The 12,722-nt window shown below is 39.8% G+C and overlaps 1 long non-coding RNA gene across 1 annotated transcript; it reads right to left on the bottom strand.

The window, feature by feature from the left end:
- Window positions 1-1,852: 1,852 nt before the first annotated feature.
- On the bottom strand, window positions 1,853-11,457 carry LOC138951525 (uncharacterized). The gene is made up of 6 exons (XR_011451143.1): window positions 10,984-11,457; window positions 10,401-10,496; window positions 9,829-9,925; window positions 9,121-9,183; window positions 8,687-8,780; window positions 1,853-3,613 (listed from the first exon to the last, which is right to left on the bottom strand). It is a non-coding gene; the product is annotated as an uncharacterized lncRNA (long non-coding RNA).
- Between the last annotated feature and the right edge of the window lie 1,265 nt (window positions 11,458-12,722).

A 12,722-nucleotide genomic window follows, 5' to 3' on the forward strand; every position in this document is an offset into this window, starting at 1 on the left:
TGTACTGTGTGTAAAAGCCTGACCGTATCTGTGATGGTTTACGGGAGGCTTACTGTGCAGTAAGCCTCCCGTAAACCATCACAGATCTACGGTCAGGCTTTTACACACAGTACAAACACCCTTCCATTTGAACGCTCACCGAACAGGAACACCCTGGCTGCTTTCCCTCGAGAGGAAGACATTTTCAAAGAATTTATTTTCGTGGACCGTCTGATCTACAGTCTTGGCACTAGAACTAACTTTTAAAATCTAAATATTAAATTGACAGCTTGTAACACAAACATTCTTAATCATAAAATATTTCTTTTTTCATCAAGACAAGATCAGTACAATTCGAACTTTTGAAAGTTTAAAAAAAAGATAGCCCGGAAGCAGGGTCACAAAAGGTCATGTCTCAAAGCAGACGATTTTTCTGCATAGCGCTCGCTTTCTTTGAAGCCAACTCCGCCGACAAGTTCCTGTGACTCGCAGCCGTTTGTTGGGTTTTAGAATCAGAGGTACATGTACACAATAACGTGCTATTGCAGATGCAGCCAGTCGCATTGAAATCACAAACTGACGACTAAATTGTGAAAAAAAGAAAAGTGGATCACACGGGTTCACGATGGCTCAGGGGTTAGATAAACCACGAAATCTGGTGTGTGGTTTACGCGAGCTAAATAGCAATTCAAACGAACTGTTTCATTTAATGCTATTGCAAGTGTGTTCCATAAGGTTAGAACTGATTTTTTCATAAGAAGATTTAAATCGTTTTGTAAATCATTTCAAACATACTGGGGTTTTAATTTATTGAGCAATAGATCTTTTAAAAATAACAATGATCGGCGAAGAATGCAGACAATTTTCCAATTTCACTTGGTTTCGTTTCCTTCTGTAATGTACGCAAAGCACACTAATTAAATGACTTCACTCAGTTGACCCCACCCAATTGTCAATGTGTTGTGATGAAATAGATGCTCGAGGACCTTCCATTTTTTGTCTATGGAATATCTGATTGAAAACAGGTATTTTGTATGTGGACAAGCCTGTTAAAGGTCCTTGTCTACATTTTTATACCGAAATCGCCATTTGACCATTAAAATGCAGAGTCTATTATCTACAAATATCAACAATACACACCCTTTCGATCAGGAAAGACGAAGCCAGTGTAGCCGTTTGAAAATTCATTGTAGTATTCCAGCGTAGTACTCATAGTAGGATATCCTTATTTGGAAAATGCCAAGCGCAAAACTCCTCTCAAATCCCGTGCATTTCGTGCGTTTAAAAAAAAGCGTGGACAGCGCTCCAGTGTCAAACTCTTGCTGCACTTGTTTGGGCGTGGCTATAAGCATAGTGACATGAATTTGATTGGTCAGTATTTTTAGGCAAAGCACATGTTCTCAGCAAACACAAAACAAAATAGTGGAAGCGTGAGTCACGCTACCCAAAAATAAAATCTTTTTTTACATATAATTTTTTTCTATCACTTTTTTCCCCATGGTTCATTCATCATCTGACATAACTTTTTAGCAAAATCTAACCATAAGATTAAGATTATTGAAAAAAAGCAAAAATGTAGACGACCACCTTTAAAGTTTGATTATTGACACTTTTTGTGAAAGTGCTCATGTCCCATAACTCTTACCCAGTATCGTGGATGTGCAAAATTGAATTTTTGGTTGGGAAATGGTCATGGCTCAGAAAAGGTGTCGAATTTGTGGGACACTTGAGTCACAAATACAAACTCTTGGATTACTTTCCATTTCGGGGTCCAGCAAAACTGTTTATGTGTTTAGTTGTGTGTGGGCAGTAGCAATGTATTTTCATCAATTACTGCGGAATGAATTGCATTTTAAATTTTAACTGGAGTGTGTTAAGGCTGTTCTTAACCAGACGAACCATTGGTTCGCCGAACTAAGGTTCGCGAACCATGGTTTGTGTCTTAACTGGGTGAACTTGTTCGGCAAACTCAAGGACTAGTTCGTCCAGTTAAGACACGAAACCTGGATCGCCGACAAACGAGGGGAGCTCACTCCGAGTCGACAATAAAAGCAAGTAAGTTATTCCCCTTCCAAAAATGGCTGCCTCCAAGACGAAATCACCGATTGAGTGGTAACTCCGTGCTGGTTGTCGATTTGGGTCTCTCCTTCCCACTTGATCATGGTGCACGAAGCCTGGTAATCTTGAACTTTAGTGTGTTAAATTCATAGCTCAGAATCGAGTGGCATACTTTACTTATTTTAGATCCAAGTACCTGTAATCAAGCCCAAGAACATTTATCATGAAATTAATTGACGGATTAAGCTCCAAACCTAAGCATAATTAATTAATTTGGTTGTTTGATCGGCGAAAATGGCGTAGGTTGTCAACCAAGGGACTTCAATTACACGACAAAGTTGCCTCCCCTGTCCGCTGACACGGATAATTCCTTCTTTGACGCATGTAATTTGTAAACAAAATGCATTCGTACCAGAGTACGCTATGATTCGTACAGTTCATCGGAGTTCATTCCGTGACTTTAAAGGGATCTAAAAGACTTGTTATGATTACAAGTGCAGGTTCTCCAAATTTGGAGGCTTGAATGCCCCTGAATTATGAGCTATGAATTTCACACATTAAAGTTCAAGAGTACCCGAAGCCTTCTATGTCATTTACCCTCCTGGGTTAAAGGTTATAAATTGATTCGAGAAAATAACATGACTGGTATGGACTGATCATTGTGTCTACCGTGGAGCCATCGGGGTTCTATGGGAAATGCTACACAAAAAAACTTGCCTGTGAAAAGGGAAAGACGGTGACCAAAAATAAATGATGATAGCGATATTTCTAATTGTGGATCAGCAGAGTCGAGAAGCATACATGATGTTTACCAAAGTGTGTGTGCGTGTCTGTCTGTCCACGTGTGTGTTTGAGCTCTTTTCAGTACAGAATATGAGTTTGGGGATTGAGTGAAGAGGGAGACCTAAAAAAAAAACTACTCGGGATTTTGGTTCTTTTTATCACAATTCAGTCTGTTTTAATTTTCAAGTTATATCAGAAATTTTCTATTTGCACTGATACACTGGAATCCCTTGTGGATGTATTGCTTTAAGGGTCTACAAATAGTACTACTGAACCAAAATCATCCTGTTTCTTTACGTTTTGAGCAATTCAATTGGTCTTGGTTTTTGTTTTTTAAAAATTTGATTCCTCTTCATTCTTCTAAAAAAAAAGCTTTCATTGCGATAAACAAAACATTACTGGATAGACGTTTTCTTGGAGAACGTCTGTATTAGCAAGCATTTAAAGTAGGAGGACGATATGGAACGTACGATAAAAGGATGTGCTTTAGCTTTCTGTCTCATCATTTATAAATGTTGCCCTTCAATCACACACACACACACACACACACACACACTTTTGATCCAGCTCCAACCATATTTCATAAGGCTTTATTCAGGGTTGTCTCTTGTTCTTAAACATCCGATTTCTAAGCACACGTCTGTGCTGAGAATATGAACATGAACCGATATGAACATCAATGTCAGCCGCCTTTTTATTATGAAATAATGTTCATTTGTGTTCCAAACACTTCCGAAGAATACTTGTTGGTGTGTCTTCAGTCGCCCTGACATCATCACAACTCGACCCTGTCCTGCAAAAATACAAATATATACAGGGTGACACCCAAACATTCAACCCAAACAAATGCTTATTTCTTTTACATCTGTTGACCGAATTAGTTATCTTTCTTTTTTTCTTTCTTTTTTTTGTGGTCCCTGTTGGTCCCTGTCCTGTCCTGTCTTGTCTTGTCATGCCTTGTCTTGTCTTGTCATCCCTCTATTGGCCTACTGGCAACCTTTTCCTAACTTGTCTTGTCTTGCCATGTCTTGTCTTGTCTTGTATTGTATATACATTTAGCATACATTTGGGTAAAGGTTTGCGAACAGGTAAGGGGTGTAAGAGAGAGAGAGAGAGACAGAGATAGAGATGGTGGTGGTCTATGTTACATTACACAGGTCAACACAGTTGCAAATTCATAGGTTAAAGGCTGCCCTTTTCGTAGCGTTCATTAATTAATTCCTATTGTTTACATGTGCCAATAATGTTATAAAACTGTACCTAAGGGGATATAATAACGATTGGCTGTAGCTTTCGAAAACAGAAAAAATTATTTCAGTATTGCAAAGTGGTGTTGATAGTGTCGAATGTAAACAGAACAGTCTCAAAGTGAAAGTGGATGTTTTCCGGAAATTGCGAAGTTAACAAGAATACAGAAAAGCGCGCTTTCCTGCTTAGCACAATCCGCTACCGCGCTAATCTGGCGTGTCAATATCACTACGTTTTGCACGTGGAAGGTGAGCGATTTCCTTCACGCGGGGATTGACGAAGCTGTACTGTCTGTGTTGACGGTCTAAAAATAGGCCAAGCCCTGGAGAATTGTTTCTAAAGATAGCAATAAACTTTATTAAGAATTGATTATTTCTTGTAATTGGTAGGGACTTCAAACCTAAAACTTTGCAGGAAGCTTAATTTATACATCCCCGCAACGATGGGAAAAGCCCTGGAAGTAAGTAAACTAATTAAATAGGACTTTGTCAGCCTTTAAATGAGGGGTTATTGTGTATAGTGAGGAAATAATTTTCTAATGTATTTTTGAGTCACTTGAGAAAATGTGACTCTATGTAATCGGTCAGTGTTAGTCTGTCCGGCCGGCCGGCCGGCCGGCCGGCCGTCCGTAGACACCACCTTAACGTTGGACTTTTCTCGGAAACTATCAAAGCGATCGGGCTCATATTTTGTTTAGTCGTGACCTCCAATGACCTCTACACTTTAACTCTCTTCATGCCACCGGCGGTAGCGTCCGCCAGCCTTTGTGTCTATACCACTGCACCACCGTCGGTAGCTACCGCCGAGAAAAATGTATGTCGTCAACTGTCGTAAACGGGCTCATTTGCATACTGACCTCTAGTACAACGCATGCGTACTGAATAAGAACGTTTTAACTTCCGCCATCTTCCTTCAAATTGCGGGAGCGTGCTTGTTTTCGATGTGAAAACTACAAAAGAAGATTCGTTTGTGGCGATTTGTGGTGTAGAGATGTAATGGGCGCTTTTTGGGCAAAGTTGTTAGGCAATAATGACAGCGACGACGATGCTTTTGAAGGATTTTCTTTGGAAGAGGTCGCCGAATCGATGAGGAAACTGCACATGCGATCCGAGTGTTGCAAGCACCAGAGCCAGAGTCTGATTCCGATGAAGAATACGACGAAGTGATCGGAGATTCGAAAATCAGTGTTTACGATTGTGACAGGTTACGAGTTCTGTGAGTTTCAACCTTTTTATTTTCGCTGTGTGACCGTGTCGTCTTCTGCTACACAAGTTTGAGCATCAATGTCTTGTACATTCATTTTGTCATTCTCACAAAAAATTTCAGGGCAATGCAATGAAAACTTTTTTTTTAATGATTTTTTTAATTCGGTAGGTGGTTAAATTACCAATTTCCCCCAAAATGCTTGGTTTACAGGTATAGGAAGAGTGTAAAATTACATGGCGTGAGAAGAGTTAACGATGGTTTCTTTGACCTTTTTCAAGGTCACAGGTCAGCGTCAAAGGAAAAATTAGACATTTTATATCTTTGACAAAGTTCATCGGAAAAACAAGGGAGATAACTAGCCTTTTCTGTTCGGCAACACACAACTTAACGTTGGGCTTTTCTCGGAAACTATAAAAGTGACCGGGCTCAAATTTTATGTGAACGTGACTCATTGTGTTGTGAATAGCAATTTCTTCCTGTCCATCTGATGCCTCATATAATATTCAGAACTGCGAAAGTGACTCGATCGAGCGTTTGCTCTTCTTGTTAATTCATTATTGGTGTTTTATGCAAAACGTACGGTCAATATTGAAAGTTTAAAAAAAAGTACTGCCCTCACATTAATACGAAGGCGGGATCACAGCTGGATAAGACAAGGTACGGCAATTTCGACCCGGAGGTCTCTTTCAGGGCGCACAGAGGATGAGACAACACAGGAGAAAAAAAACAAAACACAGATAATAGCACACGGAAGGAACGATTACAGCAGTTATAATTAAATTACTTTGTGGGTCAGGGTTTTTTAGGAGTACAGGAAGGGGTCTAAAAATGGGGGTAATTTACAGAGGTTATGAACAGAACATCTTCTTCTTCTTCAGCGTTCCAGAAATTCTGGTGACGTGTGAGCTTGTTTGCCCATCTGGGTTCCCCACACTATACTCTGAGAGCATAGTCAGCTTCACTCCGCTTTCGTTGAGTAGGCATGCTGGGTATTTTCGTGTTTCCATAACCCACCGAACTCCGACATGGTTTACAGGATCTTTTCCGTGCGCACTTGGTCTTGTGCTTGCGTGTACACACGAAGGGGATTAAGGATTTGTGTGTGTGCATGTGAGACTGTGGTTCATTAGAGTGTAATAGATTTGTCCCCTTTTGCTATTTTTGATGAGAGTAGGATACTGTTTTTGCTTTTCGTTCTCAGCTTAGGCCTAAAAAAAAATATAGGTGTGGTTACGGTAACTCGACCTACCCTAATTTTAGGGGCCAACCCTATAACTTTTTATTACATTTGTCAACAAAAAAAAAAACAAAAAAAAACCGAGTGCAAAAAAGGACTGGGTGGCCGAGTGGTAACGCACTTGCGCTCGGAATCGAGAGGTTGCGTGTTCGACCCTGGGTCGGGCCGCTATTTTCTCCCCCCTTTCCTAACCTAGATGGTGGGTTCAAGTGCTAGTCTTTCGGATGAGACGAAAAACCGAGGTCCCTTCGTGTACACTATATTGGGGTGTGCACGTTAAAGATCCCACGATTGACAAAAGGGTCTTTCCTGGCAAAATTGTATAGGCATAGATAAAAATGTCCATCAAATACCCGTGTGACTTGGAATAAAGGCCGCGAAAGGTGAACATTCGCCTAACAGGCTTGAGGTTTGCTGGTCGATGTGAATGCGTGATATATTGTGTAAAAAATTCCATCTCACACGGCATAAAGCGCTTTGAACTTCGGATAAGGCGCTATATAAATAAAGAGAATAAAGAGAATAAAAAAGTCACTAAGCAGGTCTGCACATAAGTTGACCTGGGAGATCGGAAAAATCTCCACTCTTAACCCACCAGGCGGCAGCGACCGGGATTCGAACTCACGACCTCCCGATTAGGAGGCCGACGTCTTACCACTGCGCGCCACTTCACCCGTCACAGAACATCTAAAGAAGCAAGATCTTAAAAAGGAGGAAGTCTGAAATGAATGGGTCTGAAAGGGGGGTTCCACTGTGGAAAAGTACCTGTCAGTTTACCTGTATGTATTAGAACTGGGTGGCCGAGTGGTAACGCACTTGCGCTCGGAAGCGAGAGGTTGCGAGTTCGACCCTGGGTCAGGGCGTTAGCAATTTTCTCCCCCCTTTCCTAACCTAGGTGGTGGGTTCAAGTGCTAGTCTTTCGGATGAGACGAAAAACCGAGGTCCCTTCCGTGTACACTACATTGGGGTGTGCACGTTAAAGATCCCACGATTGACAAAAGGGTCTTTCCTGGCAAAATTGTATAGGCATAGATAAAAATGTCCACCAAAATACCCGTGTGACTTGGAATAATAGGCCGTGAAAAGTAGGATATGCGCCGAAATGGCTGCGATCTGCTGGCCGATGTGAATGCGTGATGTATTGTGTAAAAAAATTCCATCTCACACGGCATAAATAAATCCCTGCGCCTTGAATATGTGCGCGATATAAATTGCATAAAAATAAAAAAAAAATAAAAAAAATTAAAATCCCTGCGCTTAGAACTGTACCCACGGAATACGCGCGATATAAGCCTCATATTGATTGATTGAATAAGACCACCCCTGACATGCGGCACATACCAAATATCTACAAGTGCTTTGTGTGAACAGTAAAAAAAATTGTTTTCCTTTTTGCAAATTCATTTCATTAAACACAATAACAAAATTCATCAAATTCCAGCTGAGCAGAACGGCTATCACAATTATGACTGGGCCTTTAAAGGCATGTTCCTCACCATATTACCCAGCATATCAGACACCACATGTTTGACTAGGTTTTTACATGGGAACAACAAGACTATACAGGATGGTAAAAAAACCTCCCTATTTTCTTTTTAATCACATTTTTGACTGCGAAAAAAAAAAGAGATCAAAAAGGAAATAGGGCGCTTTTTTTTAAGACACCCCTTTTTACGTCCAGCTTCTTTTGGTAGAGATTCAAGTTACAGACACATGTGAAATTCATTAAGCAAAAAGGTTCCCACTATGCACTGCCACAGAACACAACCAGGTTATTAATGTGCGGTACAGTGTATAATTATGTTTAAGTAAAAGGATGCCCTTCTTTTGTTTAATTGGAGCATCTATGATGTCTGACATTTTGGTTCTAAAGGTAAGGAACGTATGTTTAGGCTCTAATAAGGACAGTTTGTCTTGTCAAAAGCCTCATGCATATTCCTTCCTCCCCATGCAAGACTTTCTTTTATTTAAATATCTGCCTTTATAGTACAAAAATCAAAAAAAAAGGTCGCACTCTGCGCATAGCGACAAAAATCGCAATTTTACCAAGAAAACCTCACACTCTTTATGTGGAGAAAGACCCTGACTGTTGCAGTATGTTATGCATTTGAAAACATCTGAAATTGTGTACTTGAATTCTACAGTTTGATCAGTTCTGTGTGTTTAAAAAGTTACCTTGATCATTCTGACATGCTCTTGCTCAAATCACATCCCAGACAATATTGTAGACTCCATTGATAGACGCTGTGGTGCATGGGAGAACTGCATTCTGAGGAAACGAAAAAAATATACACTGAGGAAGAACAGTCACAACAACATTTGCAGCAGCAACAGGCTATATAATTTTATTCAAAGAACACTTAAATAAGGTAAAATGAAAATCAGTGTTGTGTCAGTAAATTTTATTTGGGGGAGATGGAAGGATTGGGGTGGGGGTTTAGAGGCGGGGATAGAAGGATAGCTGGGAACCGGGGAAGGTGGGGTGGCTAACACAGTTTGATCATGTAATGACTGGTACAATGTTTAATATATCTAAAAAGGCAGCAACTCTGTAATGCATTATGTGAACCAACTTCTCCATGAACTAAATAAAGATCAGTAAAAGTTACCTCTTTCATTCTGGAATATTTTTGGTCCCATCACAGCTCAGACGCAGACTCAATGGACAGATACTGTAATGATGAAAAAAACACCAGCATTTTAAGGGAGAACAAGAATTATGCAGAGAGAAAAAACAGTAATGAGTAAGAACAACAGCAGCAGCAGCAGCAGACTCAATACTCTTACTCTACATAACACTCTCACTGAATGTCTGATTCAGTAACTAAATCCCAGTGAAGTGCAAGTGATCAAAATTACTGATGTAAAAACAGAGAGAGAGAGAGAGAGAGAGACAGACAGACAGACAGACAGACAGAGACAGACAGAGAGAGAGACAGACAGACACAGACAGACAGACAGGCAGAGACAATGCGAATGTATGTGTGTGTGTGTGTGTGTGTGTGTGTGTGTGTGTGTGTGTGTGTGTACATGGGAAATGCAGTGCCATTGAAAACAAACACTTGCTTCATTTAAATATCAACAGTTATACAACATAAGAGGCACTAGAAAAGTTGTACATGAAAATAAATGTTGCTCTTGCTGATGGAAAAAGAGCAGGGGGAGAGGGTCGATGTTGCTTGCACTTGCAGATAATTATGCACTAACATCCAGCTGTTTTTCTGGGTGTACTGTAACCCTGTAATGTTTAAGCAGAAATGTTTGTGGATCACGTTATGCTTCTGCTTTTAGATCAGTTTGAGTATTTGCAATATTACCTGGATCATTGCGGCATCCTCTTGATCACATCACATTTGAGACTTTGACCTATATATAGACTCCATGGGCAGACGCTGAAGTTATTACAAGGGCATTCTGAAAAATGACAATACAAATGCAGAGATGTAGAACTTTACATTACACTTACAGAAGCAACAACCAGAGAGCTGATTTATACAGGTAGAGAGAGAGAGAGAAAGAGAAGAAGAAGTAAAAGAAAAAAGAGAGCATAGAAAGAGAGAGGGGGTGGGGGATGGGGCAAAGGGAGTGTGTAATGTGACGTGAGGAAGGGGAAGAGCAATGGAAAATGAAACTCTCAGTACTTTTAATTTATATTAACAGTTATGGAACTATTTGAGCACTCCCCATAACCACAAACAAGGTACAGACGGCAACATATGTTGCACGGAAGGGTGGGGGTAGTTGGACTGGAGAGTGTTGTTATGGGTTTAGGGTGGTGCTGGGGCGGAGTGTGTATGTAACTTGATAATAATAAGCATGATCAGTTAGAGCTAACAACTATCTTGATCTTCACAGACATAAATTGCACAATGATTTCACCAGCATGTACCTTTATTTTTGCCCTTGCGTTAGGTGGAAGACAATGTTGAGTGGTGAACGCAAGTTGTATTGATCACTGGGTCATCCTGCGGTCCGGGCCATTGATCTGCACATTGCACCAGCACAAACAAACACAATGTTATGATCTCAATCAGCCTGCATGGTCAATCATGAATCTAAGAACACAAACACTGTCCAGATCTAATTGAAAACGAGATCATCATTACTTGGGAAATTCAATGAAAATCTAGCAGTCAACGAAGCAGATAGATCTGTCCTTGCGATTGTTGTTGCAAGCAGATAAATGTGTGAACTTCCTTATCTCAACGTTATCATTCAACATATTGATATTTTGCCTGATGGATGTTGTGCCGATGAGATAAACAAACAACCAAAATCAAAGTCATAAACTTTTGAAGAAAAAAATTAAACAAATTGAGCAGAAAGAATCTAGCTTACTGCTGTGCTGATTTCGACAAAATCAATGCGTTTACATGCCGAAGTCATTCCTGCTTTTATTCATATCATACTAGATGATCCTAATGCACAACAATACGAAAACGAGCTCAGCGAAATGAGTAACACTGCCTCACCTGCACAAACACAATGCTGCAGAAGCGAAGGTCGTCTACGACTGGAAATTTCGAAGTCGAACAGCGGCGTTTTTTCACTCTCAGCGGTTGTCTTGCTCGGAAAAGTGAAAAGCTTAACTTGAAATCGAACGGAAGTCACCATTCTACCTTTTCGTTCAAGCGTTGTTTTTATAAAATCTCAGAAAATGTAATTTTGACTTGGGTGATTTCGTCCGCCATTGAGATTCAGTTTTTCAATAATTTGTCTTCCTCCTTGGCAGAAGAGTCAAAGGTTCGGCCCGATCTTCAAGGTTCCCAAGACATGACTTGCAAACCCCGAACCTAGTTCGCCGAACCTCCCAAACCTAGTTCGAAAACTCAGGTTCGTCTGGTTAAGAACCAAGACAAGTTCGCCGAACCAGTCTTGAGGTTCGCCGAACCCCACGAACCTAGTTCGCGAACCAAAGGTTCGTCTGGTTAAGAACAGCCTTTACATAACACCGTGTCACACATTGTTTTCTAATATACAGTTAACAGTAAACCTATTACACAATAAAAGTTAACTGCATTATTTAGTATCTACCTTGATCTTTATTTGTGAAAAAAGGCATTCCCCGACAGCAATAATCTGCATATCTAGGTACCCTAGGAATGTGTGTGTGTTACATGAACACCAATAAACAAAACAACGATCAAACAAGTACTCAAAGAACTGAAAAGATTACTGTTTCAGCAGTCAATCTATTCTTAGTTCCACACACTTCATACGGACAGTCTGCAAAAAAAATCAAATCAGAACAAGATGTCAAAATGTATTCAAACAAAAATCAACTTTCTGTGTCTCACAACACAGACATTCAAAACTGCGAAATTCCTATTTATTTTACACACAAAACCTTAGAAATACATGTAATGGGAAGGGACACAAGTACATAATAGTAAAGAGTTGAAATGCAGCAATAATACCGGACCAGTTATTCCCATTATCAGTTATCTGTCAAGTCATTCCTAAAAGTTTCCAATGAGTGTGTTACATTTCACCAAAAAAATCAAACTTTAGGACACTGTCAAGATATTCACATGAAAAATGCATGCAAAAGAATGAAAAATGAAAGAGCAAAACCATAACAACCTAACAATGATGTCTTATGACTTCTACCATGCTCCAATTCACAATATAGAGAAGATTTTCTCACTTTTGACACTGAGTGTGTTACATTTCACCAAAAAAGTCTTACTACACATTATTTTGTAAGGTATAAACCATATATCCATCCACTTGGTAATGAAAACAATACACTGTACAAAAAAACTTGATAAACCCAACAAAAAATCTTCAGGTTGAAGGCAGATTTTGAAGTTATCAAGAAAAATGCTGTTTATTCGCCAATGAGTGTGTTACAAAACACTGTCATAACATGAACAAAACGTTGTTCATATTCAGTGCATTCAGTTAATTGTGAAATTAATCGTAAGAATGAGTCCATGGTTGCTACACAACTATTGAAACTATTGTTGACACATTCCCCGACAGCAATAATCTGCATATCTAGGTACCCTAGGAAAGTGTGTGTGTTACAGGAACACCAATAAACAAAACAACGATCAAACAAGTTCTCAAAGAAGTGAAAAGATTACTGTTTCAGCAGTCAATCTATTCTTAGTTCCACACACTTCATACGGACAGTCTGCAAAAAAAATCAAATCAGAACAAGATGTCAAAATGTATTCAAACAAAAATCAACTTTCTGTGTCTCACA

This window comes from Littorina saxatilis, linkage group LG16 (genome assembly GCF_037325665.1).
Source record: "Littorina saxatilis isolate snail1 linkage group LG16, US_GU_Lsax_2.0, whole genome shotgun sequence".
In the NCBI taxonomy this organism is placed as follows: domain Eukaryota; kingdom Metazoa; phylum Mollusca; class Gastropoda; order Littorinimorpha; family Littorinidae; genus Littorina; species Littorina saxatilis.